Source organism: Pinus tabuliformis, chromosome X (genome assembly GCF_031772625.1).
Source record: "Pinus tabuliformis cultivar Carrire ecotype Pingquan chromosome X, CPIR1, whole genome shotgun sequence".
NCBI classification, from domain to species: domain Eukaryota; kingdom Viridiplantae; phylum Streptophyta; class Pinopsida; order Pinales; family Pinaceae; genus Pinus; species Pinus tabuliformis.
Window position 1 is genome coordinate 298,184,928 of NC_142308.1, and position 25,224 is coordinate 298,210,151.

At 33.3% G+C, this 25,224-nt stretch overlaps 1 pseudogene; it reads right to left on the reverse strand.

Annotated features, from left to right (window-relative positions):
• Positions 1–5,773: 5,773 nt before the first annotated feature.
• On the reverse strand, positions 5,774–11,343 carry LOC149139575 (putative chloride channel-like protein CLC-g; annotated as a pseudogene).
• Positions 11,344–25,224: the final 13,881 nt, after the last annotated feature.

Sequence of the window (25,224 nt, forward strand, 5' to 3'; positions counted from 1 at the left end):
CTAAACCTCTTATAAAGCTTCCTTTAGAAACACATACACTTTTGTTTTTTAAATTTAAAAAAAAAAGGCGTAAGTTTTTAATCAACTCAACCTCTTAAGGAAGACCTTTCTTTCAATCCCTTTTAATAACCTTTTTTGTTAAAACACTTTAAACTTGCCCATTGAAGATTTTTTAAAAATATAACCCAAGCTTTAACAAACCCTTATTAATCCTTTAACATCTCCAACTTTTAATAAACTCTTGCGAGAAATCTTTTAAACCTTTTTAACGGCCCCACGTGACTTTAAAAAATATCTCTCTTAACACTTTAACAACACACCTTTTAAAACATCTGAGTATGTGGCTTTTGGAGTTTTCGTGCCATCTTCAACCTTTAAAATTGCGCTATGCGCGTGATTTCTGGTTGACTTTTCTTGGAAGCCTATCGATGCGACACTAGTAACGAAAAACCAATAATTGGATGTTTGTTAAGTTTTTCCGGAACATAATTCTTGCGACAGTCGTGTGTTAAGTTTCTTCAAAATATCACATTTATAAGCTTTAACCATGGGACAATTTCGTTTTGTGATTTTTTTTTTTTAAATTGCACGCTTTTTTCTTTTGGCTCTTTTCTGATGGTTTTATAGGCTCGAATCTTGGAACCTGACCTCAACTCCGAAATTAATTTGATGGAAAAGAAAAGGAAGAAAAACACAAAATACATATACAACCATTTATAGATATTTGGTTCTTGGTTTTTACACGTATTATAATGAATAGGTTTAGCGTGATATAAAAACCTAATTTATTAAATATGAAATTATGTTATTTTTAACTTGACTTGCATTAATTTTGGCTAACTTGTTCATGCAAACTCATACTCCACTTATAATATTTGACTTAGACATAACTAAATTCATATCTCCATACTTTACATGCATACGAGAGTAATTTACTATTTCCAACCAATAGTGTATGGTGATTAATATTTGTTCCTTTTTATCCGTCTATCAAATTAACATCAAAGTAAAAATAAATAAAAATTGGAAAAAAAAAATTGAATTAACCTTCGTTGTTCGTTGAATGCGAGTTGGTTTGCAAAGTTGCACCACTGTTGTTTAGGAGTCGTGACCAACCTTCTTTGAGAGCAACCATATCCATTGTTGTCAGAGCCAGAGTTGTATGCTGACATCCGATCAATAATTCCTGTTGGTTTGCTGAGGTGTAAAGGGAGCCACGGGCTTCCATTGTAGACAGCCCATCAATGTCTGCTAGTCAATTTGTTCACTGAGCTGCAATGAGCCAATGTATCCATTTGTGAAATACCATCATGAACTGGCACGAAGATTCAACGTGACTTCTAGAAATATGGAATAACAATTCCTTTACATATAACTTGTTTTTTACCACAGTTTAGAAGTGCCATATTATTTTAAAGTGGTGTAAGTTTTTTTTGGGTTAAATGTGGTGATGAAGGTTCATTTTGAAAGTTTGTTTTTTAAGTATGGCATAAGAAAAATAAAAGAGTTGAACTAAAAGAAAAGGTTGTTTAGTTTTAAAATTTATTTATTTACCAATAATGTAGAGTGTTTTTAATGAGTGTGTAAATATGTTTAGTGGAGATATTTTTAAAAGTGGTTTTTATTATTGTATTATTAGAAAAGAAAAAAAAATTAAGAAATAGTTTTTTTTTATGGTAATATGGAAAATGAGACATGATTTTAGGTGATACTTTTTCCTACCTACTATTCCCCGTTTTAATAGAAAAAGACTATGAAGTCTGTGATATTAAAAAAGTGGGTGGGGACTTGTAGTTTGTAGCTGTGAAGAGCTAACTGATGAGGTAACCGAATATGTTTTGATGAACACATAGAAAGATTAATTAAGAATCTATAGAAAAAAACATGTGATAACACTTGCTACTATCCAAAATGGTGTGGAAACAACTTTATTTTCTAATATCTCAATAGTGAAGACCTCCAAAATAGTGTGGGACATCCTAGGAAATAGTCATCATGGAATTGCAAAGGTGAAAAAAATGAAGTTGGAGATGTTGAACATGAATTTTGAGAATTTGAAGATGAAGAGTCAAAGTACTTGGGCCAATACATGACCCAAGTTATAAACATTGTTAATCAACTAATGATGAATGATGAAGATATTTTAGATCAAAATTTGGTAGAGAAGGTTCTCGGGATCTTCCCTAGGAAACTTGATATGGTGGTCATAGCCATTAAAGAGTCGAAACAATTTTCACTGTTATCAGTAGATGAACTGTTTGGATCCTTGTTATCCCATAAATCTCAATTAAATAAGCATGAGGAATCTTTGGAAAATGCATTCAAATAGTAGGTTTCTATCTCACAAGGAAGAGGAGGATCAAGATCAAGGGCTAGAGGTAGAAACAATAGAAGCAACAATTAGAAAGATGATCCTAAAAGAGAAAGGAGATCATATCAAAATCCCAATAGTTCAAGGGGGAGCAACAATAAAAGTTTGCAATCAAATCAAAGGTATAGCAAATAAAATTAAGCATTATTAGTGCAACAAGATGGGTCATTATGGACATGAATGTAAAAAGGAAAAAAATTATCTTAGAAGGGAATGTTCAAAATATTATTATGAGCGGTGTAGAGAATCATTATTTCTTACATGTAATGATTCTCAAGGGTTATATAACAAAATTTGGTTTATAGATAGTAGATGTAGCATCCATATGACAGGAAACATAAGGATACTTATAGGTATGGATGATTTATTCATAACTAATAACTAATATCAAGTTTGGGTTAGATAATGTTATAAAACTTATGGGAAAAAGAACAATTAACATCTTCCCTCTCATGGAAATGTTCATAGATGAATGACTTTCTTAACGCAGTTGATTTCCAGTTAACATCTTCATCAAAAAAGATCATAAAAGGAAATACCATATGTGTATTATGCTCCAAGTTTGAAACATAACCTTCTTAGCGTTGGCCAACTTACTAAAAAATGGTACGATGTAGTATTTAAAGGAGAGAATTGCTTCATATATGATAGATCTCCTAGTAAGATGTTGATTTCCAAAGTAAAGGTGACCAAAAATAATATGTATCCTCTTTCCATGAAGGACTATAGACATGATTACTCATTTTCTCAAAAACCAACATGCTTGGATGATCTTTGGTTATGGCACTTCATGTTTGGTCATCTATATTTTGGTGGCCTTGGACTATTGCAACAATATAATATGGTTGAGGGGTTGCCTCCCATTGAAGAGAGTAGTTCATATGAGAGTTGTGTTTTAGAAATGCAACACATAGACAATTTTCCTAGGGGAGTGTCTTATAGGGAAAAGGAACCGATGGAGTTAGTTCATACAAATATATGTGGTCCAGTGCAGATACGATCACTTGGAGGAAGCTACTACTTCGTAACTTTCATAGACGATAACAACAAAAGGACTTTGGTGCCTTTTCTCACAAACGTGTCTAAACATTTAGACAAATTTTGAAAATTTAAGGAAATGGCAGAGAAGCAACATGATAATCGGATCAAAGTGTTACGTCAAACATAGATGATGAGTATGATTCAAATATTTTTTATAAATTTTGCAAGCATCATGGGATCAAAATACAATTTATAACAAGATACATATTGTAGCAAAATGATGTAGCTAAAAGGAAGAATAAAACCATGTTGAATATGGCTAGAAGCATGTTGAAGGAACAACATATATTAATGAGTTTTGGGAGGAAGTAGTAGCTTGTTCAATTGATTTTTTAAGTAGATCTCCCATTACAGGTGTGAAGAAAAAAGTTCTATAAGAAGCATGGACATGTATAAGTTGCAATGTAGCACACTTTAGGGCATTTGGCTATGTGGCATATGCTCATGTACCTAAGGAGTTGAGAAGAAAGCTAGATGACAAAAGTGAGAAGTGCATTTTTATTGGGTATAATGATCATTCCAAGGTATATAAGTTGTACAATCTAAAAACAAAAAAAATTGATAGTTAGCATAGATGTTGAATTTAAAGAAAATGAAGCATGGGATGGAACATGAGGGCTTCCCTGGGGGAGAAATATCATACCATGTGCATTCATATTGGGGGATATATATTGAGAAAAAAATGACATAATATATTGGGGGATATGTAAGGGGTAAAGGGTTTTTATATTGGTAGGTATAACAAAATGGAGCTCAAAGTGAATGGAAAAATATAAAGGGGTATAAAAAATGTTAATGAAATAATGGATAGCTACAATATCTAGTGAAGGTAGAGGTTTTTTAAATTGGGAAGGTGTATTGGGTTCGTATTGGTAGGGGGTTAATAAAGTGAATTTTAGAGGTATTTTAAATAAAGGGTATTGTTTAACATGTCATGAATGCACGTGATATGTCAGAGGTTCATTGGGTGAATCCTCATGCATAGAGGAAATAATATAAAAAAAGCTTGACTATCAATTACAAAATTCTGGCATTGTAATAAAAAATATCACTTGCAACACAAACATAAAATGGTTAAATTAAGGAATTTCAAATGATTTTGACAATGAACTAACCATTTTAAAGAATTTCAAAGGATTTTGAAAATGAACTAATGTTGATACAACTATTATAGGAGGAAAACAATTGCTTCCACATACAGTGTTGCTTCAGAAGGTGTAACATGTAAACAAAGATACATAATGCATTGACATAGTAGAAATGGTGTTACATCAAGCACAATTCCATTAGATAAAGTGTGTGCCTCGGAGTCCTTTATAAGTGCAATATTTAGCTTTTAAGCTTCAATTTGTGATGGTTTAAGCTGACACTTTATTGAGTTTGATATAGTAGACTCACATAATGTTTAGATATGTTGGTCTATTCCAAATTCCATCACGGTATTTTATAGTGAAGTGCAATGAAATTTAGATATGCAAAACAGGTCACATAGGAGACATAATTTTTCATTGTAGAAAACAACAGTAATACAACAAAACCAAAAGACGAGCTATTAGGGAAATAGAATCAGGGTTTTTGTCTCCAGTAAAAAATATGGAGTATAGAAATACACCACCATCTGAACAATATTGATTCGGCTATAAAAGGTTCACTAGCTAGAGAAATGGTAGATGGTTTCATAAATAATATGAACCAATGACAAAAAACTAGAAATCGAGTTATAAAAATAAAAATATGTAGAACAGAATTTAAAGTTACATTTATCCTAGACCATACAGAAATTAAGCCATCTTCAATAGTATAGCCACAATATTTGACTAAGAATTTCTCAAAAAGGTTGTTTGATAAGAATATGGACCAACTCCAAAAGGTGAAAAAAGGTAGTAGACAAGGCACAAGGCTAAGTCTGGAGGATATAAAACAAAAACCATAGGCATCATTATTGAATGACGTAGGAAATTCTAAATTGAAATAAAAATTTCAGTATGGAGTAGGCCACAAAGGGTATTGAATGTAAAGAAAAAACCACAACCTACTTTAAAAATAAGTAGACAACAAGATATTAAAGACAAATAAAGTAAACATTAAAATAAAACAAGAAATATCTACTCACAGTATGACCCAAAAAACCAAAAGTGGCACTTAGGAAGCACAAAATAACTCGTGGGGTATAACAGGATAAATTATTGAAAATTAATCCCGCAAAATATTCATAGTACACTCACATTTTCTCTGGAAACTCTTCGATCTTTATAGTTGTAAGTACGTACTTATTTTAATGGATATGGCTACGATACCAGTGATTTTGGTTTTCCTTCTTCAAGATAAGGATGGGGATCAAAAATATGTGTTGCCATAAAGTCATTCCGTGTTAGTATCTGAGCAATTGAAGCTCTATGAAAAAGCAAGAAAATGAGAATGAGAAGCACCACAAAATATCCAAATGTGGAATAAGTTTGACAAATTTATATCTTATGAATTCAAACCCAAAGAAGGTTGTAATGCTTAGTGTGTGATAGTATGGAGGCCTTATAGATTTGTCATTACACTATACAATGGTCTTACTGTAAAAGATGGCTAAATTAGGTGAAATCATTTGATACTATCAACGAAAGGGATGAATGATCAAGACTACAAAATTTCAAGTAATTTTGTGTGTGAACACTTACCCCTACATCTTTAGGCACCACGCGGAGATTCCTCAAGCCTACTTGCCGAAAAAGGAAAATATCCTTGTCAATGACAAGGTCTCCACAACAGTGTATGGTGAGGTATTGCAAAATGGATGTAAATCAATATACATTTCCCATTCCTCTACACTTATGTTTATGTCCTCAATCTTGAGATCTCTTCCACAACCTTGTTTTGCAAAGTCACCAAAAGAAAACTTATGCTTTATGTCTACAAAAACAATAGTCCGTGAAAGCTGAAACTCTTTCCCCTTCAGCGAAACCAACAAATGTGACCGAAGGATAAGGCTGTACAAGACTAGTTTTTTCTGCTAGAGGTCCATCTATGACTGGGAAGTCATGGTGTTTAGTATTCATCAAAATATGTATGATGTTTCCAACTTTCTCGACTCTAGAAAAGGTTAACATTGGACCTGTAACAACATCACTAGCAGTCAAGTTTCTCATATAGGGTTTAGGATGTCCTTCCAAGAATGGAATCCCCTTCAGGTGCACAATAATATTATACACATCAGCATTGAAGAAATCGGTTGTTGTCTTGAAGAAATCAGTTGTTGTCTTCGTTATCAACACAAACAACATAATAAAATGTAGAAATGACAAGTTATTTGTTAGTTCCAAAAGGATGGCACACAATGAAGTTGTCATCCTCATTGAGCCTCCAAGCAAAGAGGCTACACTGAGCACAAAAAAAAGGCCCCCACCAATTCCTATGAAGGATGCAATCAACTCCCCAACAGAATGACTATATGTAGATCCTATCAAAATTACTGGTATGAATTGACTAGATGGAAGCACACATCCATATGTGACTAGTCCCAATGTAAAAATAGTAACAAAGTAAAGCACAAGCGATCATTGACAAAACTCCTTTCCTGTGGAAGAGTTGAAGATGATTTTAACATTACCATCATTTGTGTTGAAAATCAATCTTGCAAGGTCATTGTAGTAAACCTCTAAACAATGGAATCACTTGAAGTTTCCTTTGTTATGAGTGTTAGAAAATTCTTCATTGAACATTACTCCTACAGGACAAGGTGTGCATTTTGCAAGCTAAGGAAGTTGAAAAATGAAACAAGATGTAAATATGGATACAACACAGGCAAGAAGCATTTTGGATATAGGTCCCTTCCTGTATCAATAACACACATCCATGCCATTCATGAAAATTCTGTGCACAAACTCCACATTTTTTTCAAAATCGAAATATGGTAATAAAGGATTAAATGAGGAGAACTAGTTATTAACAGGAGAAAGGTGACAAACCAATAAGATAAGTATCCAATGGTTCAAACCACTTATAAATTTTGAACCGATATCTCTTAGTAGCCCTTTGATGCAGATGAGTAGTGAAGGGAGAAAATCGATTATTTCATATTCACAGCAATAGTGAAAAGTATTGTAAGGGAAATTTGAACCAAAAACCAAGAGTGAAAGATATCTAATAGAAATTTGGCCCTTAATAGAAGACACAATGGCTTGTCTACCTATTGCAGAATGGGTTAGCTAGTTCATATTATCAAAATCTTGTTTTATTCATTAGACCTGAATCTAAGTGGGCTAGTCACCATTAGATTATAAGGAATAGATCGAACCTATCATTGTAAAAATAGTGTGGGATAAATGGTGATTAGTGGAGAAATTCATATCCCACTTAGATATAGCTGGAAGATAGCGAAATATATCTTAGTAGAACTATCTGCCACAATAATGAAACCAAGGTACAATTGAATTGAACCTAGGAAACATGTTATCGTTGGATAGGTCTTTAGTCTAGTTGGAAACATCTTGTTATATTCACTTTATTTTCTTATATCTTATAAACTATATTAATAGTCATTGATATAGTATAGATGTTTTAGTGAAAAATACCTTAACAATTTGGTGTTGTGTTAGGCCCATCGTGTTTGGCAGAGGAAACAAAACATTGGAAAAATGCCCAACATATTTTCATTCATGATGGCTAATGTTGTAGCTGTTGATGTGGGCTTGGAAGTAGCCATCTAGATATGAGTGTGTCACAACTGAACAATATATTACATTGTTAAGGGTTAATAAAAGGATATATTCTAGAATACCAAAGCAATAAAGTGGTAACAATGTTGAATAAAGAATGATTCTTATGAGTAGTTATAGGATTAAGGTTTATCATTTATTTGTTCTATAATCAGAAGACTATGATGTTAACAATCTGTATAATATAGATATCTTAATTTCATAATTTTGATATTTTTATTAAGCAGAAATGATCTGGATGTCGTTGTTTGTAAACACCATACTACAAACCAGCACAGGTGATCATTAATATAGGGAGAATTCTCTAGAATAAATTTAGCAATAGGAAAGAGCGAGTTATAACCACAAACATAGGATTTAGCTAACATATCTAGATGTATTAGGTCTAATTCCTATCCATGACATCAAACCCTGATATTAAGTTTTAACTCGAACGGAAGAAAGGTAGCAAAATTATCATACACTTTATTGGTGTCCCGCATGAATCAAGCCACAATTTTTCTATTGTCTCCCATAGAATATAAGTGAAATTATCTTACCAGTGTAGATACTAGTTTAAGCTCAGTTAGACGGTCATACCCTATGGATTTTGACTAGAATATTCTCTCTTGCTAATTTGTATGGGGTGTACTCCTCTTAAATAGTTGCAGATCTTTACATAAGGTGTTTCTCATTGTTTTCTCCTTGTATTTGGACGCATATTATCCTATAAGTTAATGTTCTAATCCCATGACATCATGTAACTGAAAAGAAAAGGGAGTTATGGTCCTAGTGAAGGAGGAATAATAAAGTTGGTTATAAATTGATCAAAGATACCATAGGGATAACAGGCTGGTTGTGGATTAGAGTTCAGATATTGTCCATAGTTCGACACCTTTTCTGATAAGTAAGTTAAGTTAAGTAGACTTTATATGATAAATTCTTGGGATATTAGAGCATACGCAATAGGAAAATATTAGGAGATGCCCATGTTTTAGTTACTAAAAATTATTTCTCTGTATATATCTCTCTCAACTAAACAAGAGTAGTATGTTCATCCTCAGTGGATTATCCTAAAGGATCAACTTTTAGTAACTAAACCACCATTATCTCGTAACAGTTGTAATAAATCGTTAGACGTTACTCATTTCCTAGCATTTAGGACCAACCACTCTGCAATGTTTTTAATTTTACGTCCCTATTTTGAGTCCATTCTAGGCCAGTCATATGGGAGAAAAGCCATCCTTGCCGACATACCTAACTGGTTAATACCTCAAGTGTTAGCATGGTGGATCGGTGATGATGGTAAAGCTTCGAGTAAATTAACTAAGGGATTAACTCTCTGGACAGATAATTTGACATTCCATGAAAAAGATCTTTGTTTATGTCCTAAATATTGAGATCTCTTCCTCAAACGCATTTTGAAAAGTCACTAGAAGAAAACTTCTACTTTATGTCCGCAGAAACAACACCTGTGAAAGCTGAAACTCTTTCCTCTTCAACAAAACCAGAAAATATGAGCTAAGGATAAGGCCATCCAAGACTAGTTTTTCTGATAGAGGTCCATCTATGAATGCAAAGCCATTGGATTTAGTTTTCATCAAAATCTGTACAACGTTTCCAACTTTCTCAACTCTAGAAAAGGTTAACAATGGACCTGTAACAACATCACTAGTAGTTCAGTTTCTCACATAGGATTTAGGATGTCCTTCCAAGAATAGAATACCCTTCAAGAGCACAATTGCATTATACATGCTGGCGTTGAAGAAATCGGTTGTTGTCTTGAAGAAATTAGTTGTTGTCTTCGTTATCAACACAAACAACATAATAAAATGTAGAAATGACAAGTTATATGTTAGTTCCAAAAGGATGACAGGCAATGAAACTGTCATCCTCATTGAGACCCCAAGAAAAGGGTTACACTGAGCACAACACAAAGGCCCCCATCAATTCCTGTGAAGGATGCAATCAACTCCCCAACAGAATGACCATATGTATATCCTATCAAAATTAATGGTATGAATGGACCCGATGGAAATGCATGTCCATATGTGACTAGTCCCGATGTAAAAATAGTAACAAAGTAAAGCACAGTGATGATTGACAAAACTCCTTTCCTGTGGAAGAGTTGAATATGACTTTAACAATACCATCATTTGTGTTGAAAATCAATCTTGCAAGGTCATTGTAGTAAACCTCTAAACAATGGAATCCCTTGAAGTTTCCTTTGTTATCAGTGTTAGGACATTCTTCATTGAACATTACTCCTGCAGTAAAAGGTGTGCATTTTGTAAGCCAAGGAAGTCCAAAAATGCAACAAGATGTAAAGATGGAGACAACACAGGCAAGAAGCATTTTGGATATAGGCCCCTTCCTATATCAATAACACACACCCATGCCATTCATGAAAATTTTGGGCACAAACTCCACATTTTTTTCAAAATCGAAATATGGTCATAAAGGATTAAATGAGGAGAGCTAGTTATTAATAGGAAAAAGGTGAAAAACCAATAAGATAAGTATCCAATGGGTCAAACCACTTATAGATTTTGATGAACCGATATCTCTCAGTAGCCCTTTGAAGCAGATGAGCAGTGAAGGGTGAAAATTGATTGTCTGATATTCATAGCAATAGCAAAAATTACAGTAAGGAAAGTTGAACCAAGAACCAAGAGTGAAAGAGATCTAATAAACATTTGGCCCTTAATAGAAGACCCATTGGCTTGTCTACCTATTTCATAATGGGTTAGCTAGTTCATATTATCAAAATCTTGTTTTATTTATTAGACCCAAATCTAAGTGGGCTATTCAACATTAGATTATGATGAATAGATCGAACCTATCATTGTAAAAGGAGTGTGGGATAAATGGTGATCAGTGGATAAATTCCTATCAAGCTTAGATATAGCTGGTAGACAAAGAAATATATCTTAGTAGAACTATCTCCCACAATAATGAAACCTAGGTACAATTGAATTGAACCTAGGAAACCTGTTATCATTGGATATGTCTTTATTCTAGTTGGAAACATCTTGTTATATTCACTTTAGTTGCTTATATCTTATACACTATATTAACACTTTGTGATATAGTATATATTTTTTAGTGAAAATACCTTAACGATTTGGTGTTGTGTTGGGCCCATCCTGTTTGGCAGATGAAACAAAACATTGGCAAAATGCCCAACATATTTTCATTCATGATGGCTAATGTTTCAGCTGTTGATGTGGGCTTGGAAGTAGCCATCTAGATATGAGTGCGTCACAATTGAACAATACATTACACTATTAAGGGTTAATAAAAGGATCTATTCTAGAATACTAAAGCAATAGAGTGGTAGCGGTGTTGAATAAAGAATGTTTCTTATGAGTAATTATAGGACCAAGGTTTATCATTTATTTGTTATGTAATTAGAAGACTGTGATGCTAACAATTTGTATAATATAGATATCTTAATTTCATCATTTTGATATTTTTATTGAGTAGAAATGATCTGGATGTCGTTGTTTGTAAACACCATACTAGAAGCCAACACAGGTGATCATTAATATAGGGAGAATTCTCTGGAATAAATTTAGCAATAAGAAAGTGCGAGTTATAACCACAAACATAGGATTTAGCTAACATATCTAGATGTATTAGGTCTAATTTCTATCCACTGCATCAAACCCTGATATTAAGTTGTAACTCAAATGGAAAAAAGGTATCGAAATTGTCATACACTTTATTGGTGTCCCGCATCAATCAAGCCACAATTTTTCTACTGTCTCCCATAGAATATAAGTGAAATTATGTTACCAGTGTAGATACTAGTTTAAGTTCAATTAGACTTTCATACCCTATGGATTTTGACTAGAATATTCTCTCTTGCTAGTTTGTATGGGATGTACTCCTCTTAAATAGTAGCAGAGCTTTACATAAGGAGTTTCTCATTGGTTTATCCTTGTATTTGAATGAATCTTATGATATAAGTTAATGTTCTAACCCCCGAGACATCGTGAGTTCACCCCTCACTAATAATTCATCTATGTAAGTGAATAAAAAATGGATTTATGGTCTTAGTGAAGGAGGAAAAAAAAATTTGGTTATAAATTGATCAGAGATACCTTAGGGATAACAAGCTAGTTATGGATTAGAGTTTAGATATTGTCCATACTTCGACACCTTTTCTGATAAGTAAGTTAAGTTAAGTAGACTTTATATGATAAATTCTTGGGATGTTAGAGCATATGCAATAGGAAAATATTAGGAGATTCTCATGTTTTAATTACTAAAAAGTATTTCTCTGTATATATCTCTCTCAACTAAACAAGAATAGTATGTTCATCCTTAGTGGATTATACTAAAGGACCGGGTTTTAGTAACTAATCACCATTATTTCATACCAGTTGTAATGAACGGTTAGAAGTTACTAATTTCCTAGTATTTAGGACCAACCACTCTCCAATGTTTGTAATTTTACGTCCCTGGTTTGAGTCCATTCCAGGTTAGTCATATGGGAGAAAATTCATCCCTTCTGACATAGCTAACTAGTTAATACCTCAAGTGTTAGCATGGTGGATTGGTGATGATGGTAAAGATTTGAGTAAAGTAATTGAGGGATTAACTCTATGGATAGATAGTTTGACTTTCCACGAAACAAAACTTTGTTTATGTCCTCAATCTTGAGATTTCTTCCTCAAACTCGTTTTGAAAAGTCACTAGAAGAAAACTTCTACTTTATGTCTACAGAAATAAGAGTCTGTGAAAGTTGAAACTCTTTCCTCTTCAACAAAACCAACAAATATGAGCTAAGGATAAGGCCATCCAAGAATGGCTTTTCTGATAGAGGTCCATGTATGACTGCGAAGCCATTTGGTTTAGTATTCATCAAAATCTGTATGACGTTTCCAACTTTCTTGACTCTAGAAAAGGTTAAAAATGGACCTGTAACAACATCACTAGCAGTTAGGTTTCTCACATAGGGTTTAGGATGTCCTTGCAAGAATGGAATCCCGTTCAAGTTCACAATTGCATTATACACGCTGGCATTGAAGAAATCAGTTCTTGTCTTGAAGCAATCAGTTGTTGTCTTCATTATCAACACAAACAACACAATAAAAGGCTGAAATGACAAGTTACTTGTTAGCTCGAAATGGATGACACACAATGAAATTGTCATCCTCATTGGGCCACCAAGAAAAGAGGTTGCACTGATCACAACAAAAAGGCCCCCATCAATTCCTGTGAAGGATGAAATCGACTACCCAACAGAACGACCATATGCAGAGCCTATGAAAATTACTGGTATAAACAAACCCGATTGAAGCACAAGTCCATATGTGACCAACCCCAATATAAAAATAGTAACAAAGTAAAGCATGAGTAATGATTGACGAAACTCCTTTCCTATGGCAGAGCTGAAGATTCTTTTAACAATACCATCATTTGTGCTGAAAATTAAGCTTGCAAGGTCATTGTAGTAATCCTCTAAGTAATGGAATTGCTTGAATTTTCCTTTGTTATCGGTGTTAGCACATTCTTCATTGAACATTGCCCCTACAGGACAAGGTGTGAATTTTTCAAGCCAAGGAAGTCCAAAAATGCAACAAGGTGTAACGATGGAGACAACATAGGTAAGAAACATTTCGGATATAGGTCCCTTCCTATATCAATAGCACATACCCATGCCATTCATAAATAGTTTGTGCACAAACTCCACATATTTTTCAAAATCGAAATATGGTCTAATACTTCAAAACAATCACAGTATCTAAATATACATACTAATTGAAGGTGGTTTAGCCAAGGTACATAATGTCATGCTACCAACCCCTCAACATTCTCTTAAGCCTTCTACAAAAGACAGGTGTAATTGATTGACATGTTAATTAAATATAAATCTTTGTGGGCCTACGATTTTAATACTTGTCTATCTTTCCATAACTCAACATGCAAGATGGAAAACACAAAAAATAAATCTATTACCATGGCACCCCTAGTTACTCTGCAGCAAGGGCAGATTTCAAATTTGGTGTTTGAAGATGAAGGGTTTATTTAAGCCGTAGTAGGCAATTCGTCCTCTTCTTTGATCCATGGAAAATTTATGCATAATATGACATTAAAAGGTCGTTTTTGTTATTGTCATGGTTTTACAACTCTGAAGAATATCACTGCGATCATGGATGCACCCCCACAAAGACTCAACAACAAAGCTTTCAACCACCAGATGTATAGTAGAAAAGATGCAGGTGTCCCCTCCAAGTTACCTATCGACCCCATACCTTTCCCTTTGCACAATATCCATGGTCGCCTGGGACACCACCATCTCTTCTATGTTGATATAATCACCTCTGACTGTGAGGGAAGATATTGAAGGTCAACCCTGATTGAGTTCGGAGGAGTTAGAAGGAAGGAAATTTGCTAATGAAAGATGTTGTTTCTTTGTCATGCATTTCATGCTTGCTACATATAACATAAGGGGAATACGCTAGGGGATGGCTATGCTGCTAATTTTAGTGATGATTTGATAGTAATATTCTTGTTGCCTTTCCAATGAGTTGATTTCTACATATCAAGGGAAATTTCACCTATGAGAGCTTCTAAATTCATAACCACATTCGAAGATTCGCACCGCCTGTCATTCAGGTTAGAAAAGACGAAAAAAATAGGGTTCATGGCCATACAGATACCCACCAACACATAGTGAAGGAGGTAGTAGAATGGACACATGGGTTATGGGAGTTCCTGCTAAGCCAAGTTCCCATCTAGTGGATTAGTAGGCAGCCACTTGGGTTGCAGAGGAATCAATTCCATTTAATACTATAACAACACAATATTATATGCATCATTCATGACCTCCTCTAGCTATAACAGGTACCGTTACTTACCATCGGAACCTGCCTCCTTAGAGAAATCCTTATGTTGCAACAACGCCAGCCACTAGATCTACCGGAAGGAGTAAGTTTTATGGTCTTTTGCTATTGGAAAATCATTTTGTATGAATTCTTATGGAGTAAATTAATAAGTGAGATTATTCCTTTTTGCGATGTATATACTAGATATGGAACCAGAAGGAATGTCTACCCTTACACCTCTGCCATGTGACGAACCTATGTGCTATTGTTGAAGTTGGATTTTAGACATTGCATGGTGTAGACCTATTATTGCATGATGCATTCATTGGTAAGGTGGGGCGGTGCACTGCTCGGTCAAGTCGTTGGTGCTCAAGTAACTGCCTTTCCATGGACATAAGGAGGGGCTATCGAGTGGGTCTCTTTTTTATGAAGGCTCAAGGTGAGCAGAGGCAGAGGCAGTGACGAGTGTCAAGTGCTACTGCAAAAAGCCATGTGGAAATCACAGATCCCTCTTTAGTTATTTGCCTTGCTCATTCGCATGACATATTTAATGCCTTGAACTAATGTTAGCATTATTTTAGCAATTCCAAACGCGAAGGAAACAAATGAAAATGCGAAGGAAAGAAACTAATATAACATATGGTTCTGACGTCCGTCCCTTGGGAAGAGGCAAATAAGATGGCAAAAAAATTACGCTATGAAAAATATATCACAAGCCTAAAAACTTTCAATAGTAACGAGCTCAAACTAATATTAGAAGCACCATTCCAATTACTATAGTCCCTACCTTGCGGGAAAGACTAATAAGATATTGATGTATGATTTGTAATTAATTTTATATATTTTAAATTAAAGTTAATTAATAATTCAATTTTATGATTATCAATAAAATTAATATATATAGATAGATATATAAATAATTTAAAAATATTTAACTATCAAAACTAATTTATTTGATATAAAATTAATTATAAAATTTTCAACGCAATTCACGTTAATAAAATATTACAAATTAAATATATAATACAATAACAATATCTTAAACTAGGTAATTTAATTAGATCATTCTTACTTCAAATTATATAATTAAAATAGATAATATTAATTATAACATTTTCAAGTTCCTAAAATCCTTTAAAAATAACAAAATGTTGCTTTAAAATCCCTTCTATTGTTCAAGTTAAATAGTGAAATTACTTTATCGTTGGAACAAAGGGACGCGTAAATCAATTTCAATAATTATAATCATGAAGCTAGGCGTAAACCAATTGCAATAATTATAATCATGATTCGTACATGGATATTCCTTGCAATGAGCTTATTCTTTACATGATGTTTATATTACATGAGATTGCGTGGTAAAGTATCTTTACATGATGTTTACATTACATGAGATTGCGTGGTAAAGTATCTTTACATGATGTTTACATTACATGTGATTGAATGGTAAAGTCAAGGAGGTTTACGTTTTATCAAAAACGATTTTATAATCCTTTTTTTTCAGTTTTCACTCATTATTTCATCCACCCTAACATGTACGTTTAAGTGGTTGGTATCTCCGTATCAAGGAGGTTTACTTTTTTCTTTTCAAAAATATACAAAATGACTCTATAATCTTTTTTAAAGTTTTTCACTCATTATTTCACCCACCCCAACATGTAAGTTTAAGTAGTGTATATCTCCATTATTATTCTTAGTTTTGGCCAGATATAACACATTCGATAATGTGTTCACCTTTGAATTAGTTTATTGTGTTCACCTTTGAATTAATTTATTGTTGAGTAAATATTAAACAAACAATTTTCAAAGTCTACTTTATAAATCAAAAATATTTTTTTAAGAATATTTTCATTCTATATTACACATAAAAAATAATTTATTTTTTATAATATTTTAATTTAATTTTTTTATTTTGATTGGTTCTTTGCACTTGATTCTTATTATGCAATCACATTTGCGTCATCAATAGGTGCATTTACAATATAAAATCATGATATCAGTATTGACACCATCGGTACCAACATCTGTGCTTTAGAGGTTTCCATGTAAGTTTATCGATAAATAACTTCTCATTCCCATGTGGAACATATTCCTTGATGAATGAAACAATGTCAATATCGTTGGAACTCTATCATTCAGATTGTAAAAAGAAGTGGGGCTTCCTGAAGGCATCATTCCCATGTGGAACTTATTTAATAATGGTTGAAACCTTGTAAAAATCATTAAAACCCTACCATTCATCTCATAACACAAGGTGAACAAGGAGACTTTCTTCCATTTTCAGGAATCTATAAGCTGTAAGTAATATTATATTGTTGTTTCAAATTTCACGCCAATGAAATTTAAAAAATGAAATGTTCAGTTATAGATACAAATATATTATAAATATAATATATATATATATTATATAATATATATATATTAATATATATATATTATTTTCTTCCTTAAATTTAAATTAGAGTTAATACACAAGAAAGAGTGCTTAAGTGTCACTGTGATGGGTAACAAGATGATAACCTTCAACTTCTCTCCTAAGATTTTGTGTGGTAATAAATTAGGAGGTGACATGCTAGACACTGTCGTATCTATGAAATTTAATGTGCCACATCAATACACTGAACTATATCCCCAGGAAAGGACGAACGTATTGTAATCTATCTGAAATGTACATGAAAGAATAACGAGCTATATGGACCTTTCATTTGAAGATACTCTTTCCATTTTCATTTAGTTGTTTTCTCACAACATTACCTCCTTTAATCTAACATTATTTTGATATTGATGTGCAAAGTAACAACAATACACAATTTTTCGATAGATTTAATGTTTGCAATATTATTTATGTGATATACCACTTGTACCAGCATTTATGAACTTATCACCACTTGTACACCAACATCATTACACACTGATAAGAATCAAATGTGCTAAACTAATAGAAGTGCCAAAAACAACAAAATTAAAATATTTTAACAGTAAATTAAATTGGTTTATAATTTTAACTTTGTAAACTATTGTTTAATTTTTAGTCAAACCTCGATTGAAACAATATAATTCCTTTGATTTATTTCTAATATTAATTAATTGTTCATAATATGATTTTTGGTTAATGAAAAGCCTAACAAATAAATTACTTTGATTTGTTCAATGAATTTGAAAATATTTGACTTTTTTCAGTTTGAAGTATTTGATTAAAGCCTTATCTCCATTTCCTTGTTCAAATGTGGCAGTTGGTTCATATATTTCAAAGTCCAATAATTAAACTAAGTGGCAGGGAATGCTAGCTATGTGACCTTGTTTACATATACTAAAAGACTCGTATGCTCGTTATTCATCAACTTTAATTAATATATGTTTAGCTATGGTAAACTAGCATAGCTCAGAAGTTGGGGAAAGGTAATGTATGAGATAATATTATAGAACTATTTTAATAATACATTATTAAAATGATATATTAATTATGCGTATATATTAAAAATAAATGATTAATATATGAAAGTTAATTTGCAAAAAGTTATTTAGGTTAAAATATAATTGATGGTTCTTTCTTAATAAGTATTCGAGATATGAACATTAAAGGAAATTTCATCCTAAAAGAGCCCAAGAATTTTTCATGTAATTTCCATGTCATAATATGCAAATCAATCAAAACCCTTTAAATTTAAAAAGAGGTACATGTAAATATTTTTTAGGGAAAAGAAGAAAAGCTACTTTTTAATTATATTTTTGGGTTATCTCCTTATAAGTTTAGTCAAATTCCAAATGTAGACACTCATTGGATGCGGAATTAATTTTCACATCTAATGAGTACCCATTATGCATAACTTGAGAAGACCTACATTGGTAGAAATTGAAGTTACATTAGAAAAACATGTTCAACACATTTTTCTAATATATCTTTCATTTTTATCAATGTGAGTCTTCTCAAAAGTATGCATAATGGGTACTCATTGGATGTTGAATTTAATTCTACATACAACAAGTGTCTACACTTTCAATTTCAGTAAACTATAAGGACATAAGCCAAAAATACAATTATAAAAAGTGGGTTTCTTCATGTTTCCCTCAAAAATTCATAACTCTTTTTTTATTATTTTAACTATTATTTAATTATTTTTCCTTAGGAGACCACTTTTAGGTTGAAATTTTATCTAATGATGCTATCAAATGTATCTTAAATTTTTATCAATATGAATCTTCTAAAAAATGTGCATAATGTGTGCTAATTGGATGTTGAATTGAATTCCACATACAACGAGTGTATACACTTGGAATTTGAGTAAAACTATAAGGACATAAGACAAAATACAATTAGAAAAAATGATTTTCTTCTTTCCCCTCCAAAATTCATAACTATCATTTTATTATTTTAACTATTATTTTATTATTTTTCCTTATGAGACTACTTTTAGGCTGAAATTTCCTCTAATGATGCTATCACATAGAAACAAATTACAAGTGTAGCATTCCTGATAACAAAAAAACAAAGATTATTATTTATTACTAAATATATTATAATTGTAATAAATTTGGATATTATAATTATCAAAAGTTACAAAACAAAACAAGATTAATAGTTGCAATGCAACATAATCCCTCTCTCTATGGTTATTGCTAATTAACTTGCACAATAAAATCAAAATCTTTTCTCACAAAGCACTCTCCACACTGAAAGCACAATGATAGTTTTCCACACAAGCTTCAATAGGTATTTTAGTTGACACACGTACTCATTAGAGTTGAGTAAAATAATAATTGGAATACGTCAAATTAATATAAAAATTTAATTGTGCGAAAGTGCGGAGAAAAGTTCTTTCATTGTGCAACATCTCTTAATTATCTCCCTAGCACATGCTAAGAAATAAACCTCAAAAAGGTTTACTAGACTTGTGTGGAGATTTTCTTATGTGAATATTTCACTGTGTCAAAAGCTCCACACATTGCTTTACATGAAAATCTCTACACACTATTTAAAAATTTTAAACACTAGGTGTTGGCATATGTTTAAGTTTACATGTCTTCCATTAAAAAAGAAAAAGAAAAAAATCAACATGGTGTTCCTAAATGCTTAATTTTACATACTTTGAAGAAACTATTAGCTCATAAAAATATGATTGATTTTATGAATTTAATAAAGCGTTAAAGGTATAGGTTCAATAATTCCATTACTAGTGTGGAAATTTATAAAAGTAATAGTCGTCTTTTACTTGACTCCCCATCCCATGCTAAGAATTAAATCCTAAAAATATTTACTAGACTGGTGTGGAGCTTTCACTATTTGGAAAACTCTACACAAGAGAAGCTTCACACATTGTTTAAAATTTTTAAATACTAGGTGTTAACAAACATTTAAGTTTACATGTCTTCCTTTAAAAAATAAAAAATAAAAAGGCAATGCCACATGTTCCTAAATTCTTAATTTTACATGCTTTGTAATAAATGATTAAATAGAAAAATTATGATTAATTTCATGAATTTAATAAAATGTTAAAGCTATAGTTTCAATAATGCCATTACTAGTGTGGAAATTTCTAATAGTAATAGTCGTCTCTTACTTAGCTTCCTAGCCCACACTAAGAAATAAACCTTAAAAATATTTACTAGACTTGTGCAGAGCTTTGCTTGTGTAGAGCTTTCATTGTGCAGAAATCTCTGAACACTATTTAAAAACATTAAGCACCATGTGTTAACAAATGTTTAGGTTTACATGCCTTTCTTTCAGAAAAAGAATAAAAATCAATGCCATGTGTTCCTAAATGCTTAATTTTAGACACTTTGAAATAAATGATTAACTAGTGGGCCCACACTAACAAATAAACCTTAGAAATATATACTAAACTTGTGCAGATATTTCACTGTGTGGAAGTCTTTGCACATTGTTTAAAAACTTTAAACACTAGGTGTTAATGAATGTTTACGTTTACATTTATTCCTTTCATAAAAAGGAAAAAAAACAATGTCATGTGTTCCTAAATGCTTAAGTTTACATGCTTTGAAATAAATGATTAACTAGTAAAAATATAATTAATTTCCTGAATTTAATAAAGCGTTAAAGTTATACTTTCAATAATGCCATTACCAGTGTATAAATATGTGAAAGTAAGTCATCCCTTACTTAGCTCTCCAACCCACGCAAAGGAATAAACCTTAAAACCATTACTAGACTTGTTTGGAGCTTTTCTTGTGCAGAGCTTTCACTATGTGGAAAACTAAGCACAAGCAGAGCTCCACACGCTGCTTCACATGAAAATCTCTGCACATTGTTTAAATACTATAAACACCATGTGTTAACGAATGTTTAAGTTTACATTTATTGTTTTCAAAAAGGAAAGAAAAAAATCAATGCCACATGTTCCTAAATGCTTAATTTTACATGCTTAGAAATAAATGATTAACTGGTAAAAATATGATTAATTTCATGAATTTAATAAAACTTTAAAGTTATAGTTTCAATAATTTCATTACGGCTGTGGAAATTTGTAAAAGTTATAGTCATCTCTTACTTATCTCCCCAACCCACTCTAAGAAATGAACCTTCCAAATATTTATTATACTTTTGCGGAGTTTTTCTTGTGAAGAGCTTTCACTGTGCAAAAAGTTCTGCACAAGAAAAGCTTTGCACTCTATTTGAAAACTTTAAATTTACATGCCTTCCTTTCAAAAATAAGAAGAAGAAGAAAATCAATTCCATGTGTTCCTAAATGCTTAATTTTACATGCTTTGAAATAAATGAGCTTCACATTATGGAAAAAAACTTAATTCACTGATAAAAAATATTTTCTCACGATTATGTTCAACCACCTTTCCATTTTTAAGATTTGATTGTTATACTCAACCTTCTAAATTTTAAAATTTATAGCAAGTGATGTCATGATTTTGATTGTCCACTTTCAATTAATAATTTAATATATTGGAATAGAATTTATATATGAGACGATGAAGATCCACGTGAACAAATTACGAGAGAAATGATGAGGTTTTTGGATTATTGTTTTTTATTATTATTGGAGTCATTAAATGTTTTGATTCAATGCTTTTTATATTGTATTACCATGCCTATTCATGTTCCTTCTTTTTATGTGATCTTAATTGACTATTTCCAACTCATGTGCCTTCCTTCTATTTATATGAGTTGCTGCCCAATCATTTGTTTGGGTGGACACCACTTCTCAAGTCAACTTAGCCCATCATGTCGTGCGGTCGTGCCACTTGGAGTTCAGGTGCTTCTGTGTGCCCAACACACAATGCCCTGTCGAGTGCATGGGTGCTCACATCGTCGTGTATCACACATCACCCTACTTCATGTTTCATTGAACTCACCCTTTCTTGTTCACACGTCGTGTCGACTAATTCTCATTTAGCCCAATAATGTTTGTCGCACATCTCGCCTGACCCATGCCCATCGGGTGTGTATTGTTGGTTCCCTTTGCCTGAATCGGCCATGGCCCTAATCATGTGGTCATTTTTCTGGATGCTTCAACTCTCCCACTTCTCATTGACTAGTGCATGCAATCTGCCTATAGGCACTTGGGCACCTCACCTTTGTGTAGGCGCACCCAAGGTGCTCATTTTTTTGCTATGCACTATACATAATGCCCACGAGTCCACTTTGTCCAACCAATTCTCAAAGCACCTGACTCATGCATCAAATGTGTCATGCCCATGTTCCACACCTGTCACATCACATGGATTGGGCGCACACAATTTATAGGTCACCAAGGATTGTCATGGGCACTAATTTGGCCATGGTTCCAACTCAACTTTTTGACAATCCTTTAATTATATGCATAATTATCCATTCATTTGTTTGTGTATGCGCCTCTTCATAAGTTGGTCCAACCCACTGTGTGTCGTACAGGCACACCCCTTCGTTCGGGCACCCCAGTGTGCTCAGCATGGAATGCCTCGTCAGGTACCTAGGAACCCTACCATCATGCGAGTGTGGCTAGGGCATGGGTTCCCACGTCCCCATGTATCACATGCTACTTGATCAATAGTTTAACTGAACTCACCCATGCTCATTCTCCCAATCACACATCTTGCCAAGCCAACTGACATCACATGTCTCGCCCCACCCAAATCTTTTTCTTGCTTTGCACGTCATACTCGACTGCCACTCATATGGCCTGGTTCATGTCCATTGAACATCTATCTCAGTCCGCACCCATCACACATGTATTGTTAGTGCCCTCTGCCTACCTCGCCTTTGGCACCTATCATGCGGCCATGTCACTTGGTGCTCCAAATCACCCAAATGTCATCGAATCGTGCATGCAATCCTCCCTATAGGTGCTTGGGTGCCAAACCTTCATGCGGGCATGCCTAGGGTGCTTGCTTTTGTGCTTGAAATATTTCTCTATAGACCCACACATGACGAGTGGTTATTTTATTATTAATATATTATGCATAGAGTGAATGTGTTATGAAACCAGCTCAAGAAAAGATAGAAAAGATAGATCAATGCCTTAGAATTTAGCCTCTTCGAGGGGGCAACCTCCTTTACATTACATAAATGAACAATTCCTGGATGATTCAAATGACAAAACCTCCTTTCTATATATAGGAGTCTAAGGAGTCACAATATAATCCAGCCGACCTAACAATAATAATATAAAGCCACAAAAATAACAATAGAGGGATTCTATGGGGCACATTAATAACAATATGGGGGCAATAGGGGCACAACAATATAAATAAGGGCTATAAGTACAATAGTAATGGGGTAATCACTAGTATTATAGGGACCCAACATGCCCCTCGCCTTCAAAAAAGTGTTGTCCTCAACGCTTGAGTAGTTCTGGATACTTCTGCATAAAATTTTCATCCTCCCATGTGGAATCTTCAACAGATAAGTTCTTCCACTTGATAAGATACTCTGAAATTGATTGATTTCGTAGCTGTTGAGTTCTTGTTTCTATGACTGCTTCCGGTTGCAATATAATTTTTCCTTCCTCATCAAGTTCTGGAAATATTTTTTCAACTGGGAGCTTGTCACCTATAACTTTATTTAAACATGAAACATGGAAAACTGGGTGCAATTGAGAAGCTGCAGGCAGCTCCAATTTGTATGCCATAGTACCAATCTTTTGCACTACCTTGTACGGACCATAATACTTTGGTGATAATTTATTATCCTTCTTAGCTTGCTTGAGGGACATTTGCTTATATGGTTGTAGCCGTAGGAATACCCAATCACCTACATCAAAACTTCTTTCACTACGATGTTGATCTGCTTGTTGTCTCATTCTATTATGTGCCAACACGAGGTTATCCTTTAAGAGTTGGAGGACTTGTTGTTGATGTTCGATGTGATGTTCCACTACCTGAACCTTAGAATTTTCTCTTAAATATGATGTGATGGATGGTGGTTGATACCCATAAAGTGCCATAAATGGGGTCATTTTTGTTGCTATATGGAAGGAAGTGTTATACCACCATTCAGCCAGAGGCAACCATTTGACCCATTGTGTCTGTTTATCAGATACAAAGCAATGAAGATATCCTTCCAAACATTTGTTTACTATCTCAGTTTTCCCATCAGATTGAGGATGATAAGATGAGTTATGAGCTAACTGAGTACCAAGACAAGAAAATAATTCTGTCCAAAAATTTCCAGTGAAAATGGGATCTCTGTCACTTACAATAATCTTTGGGTTTCCATGTAGCTTTTGAATTGTTTCCATAAATGCAGTAGAAACTGTACTGGCTTTAAATGGATGTGATAATGCACAAAAGTGTGCATACTTGGTAAGTCTGTCAACTACCACCATGATGACACTCTTTCCTTAGACTTGGGTAAACCTGTGATAAAATCCATTGAAACCTCCTCCCAACGTTGGCTTGGAATGGATAAAGGTTGTAATAGACCCGGTGTCTTAATTGTTTCAACTTTATTTTGTTGGCAAACCAAACATTCCGCCACAAACTTTTGAATATCTGATTTAAGGCCATCCCAAAAAAATTCCTTCTTAACCCTGTGGTAAGTTTTTAAAAATCCTGAGTGCCCTCCTAAGGGAGAAGTGTGCAATTCCATAAGAATCTTTTGTTTTAGTTGGGAATTCTTACAGAGGTATAAGCGATCTTTGTACCATAACGAATCATTTTGCCAGCAAAATGTATCAGATGTACTAGAATCTTGTTGTAGCTTTCGAATAAGTGCCCACACTTCTTCATCATTCTTCCATTCCTCCCTTGCTTCGTTTATCCAATCTGGTTGGATAATAGAAATGGCGCACAACAATGCTTCCACATCCTCATCCTTTCTTGAGAGTGCATCTGCCACCACATT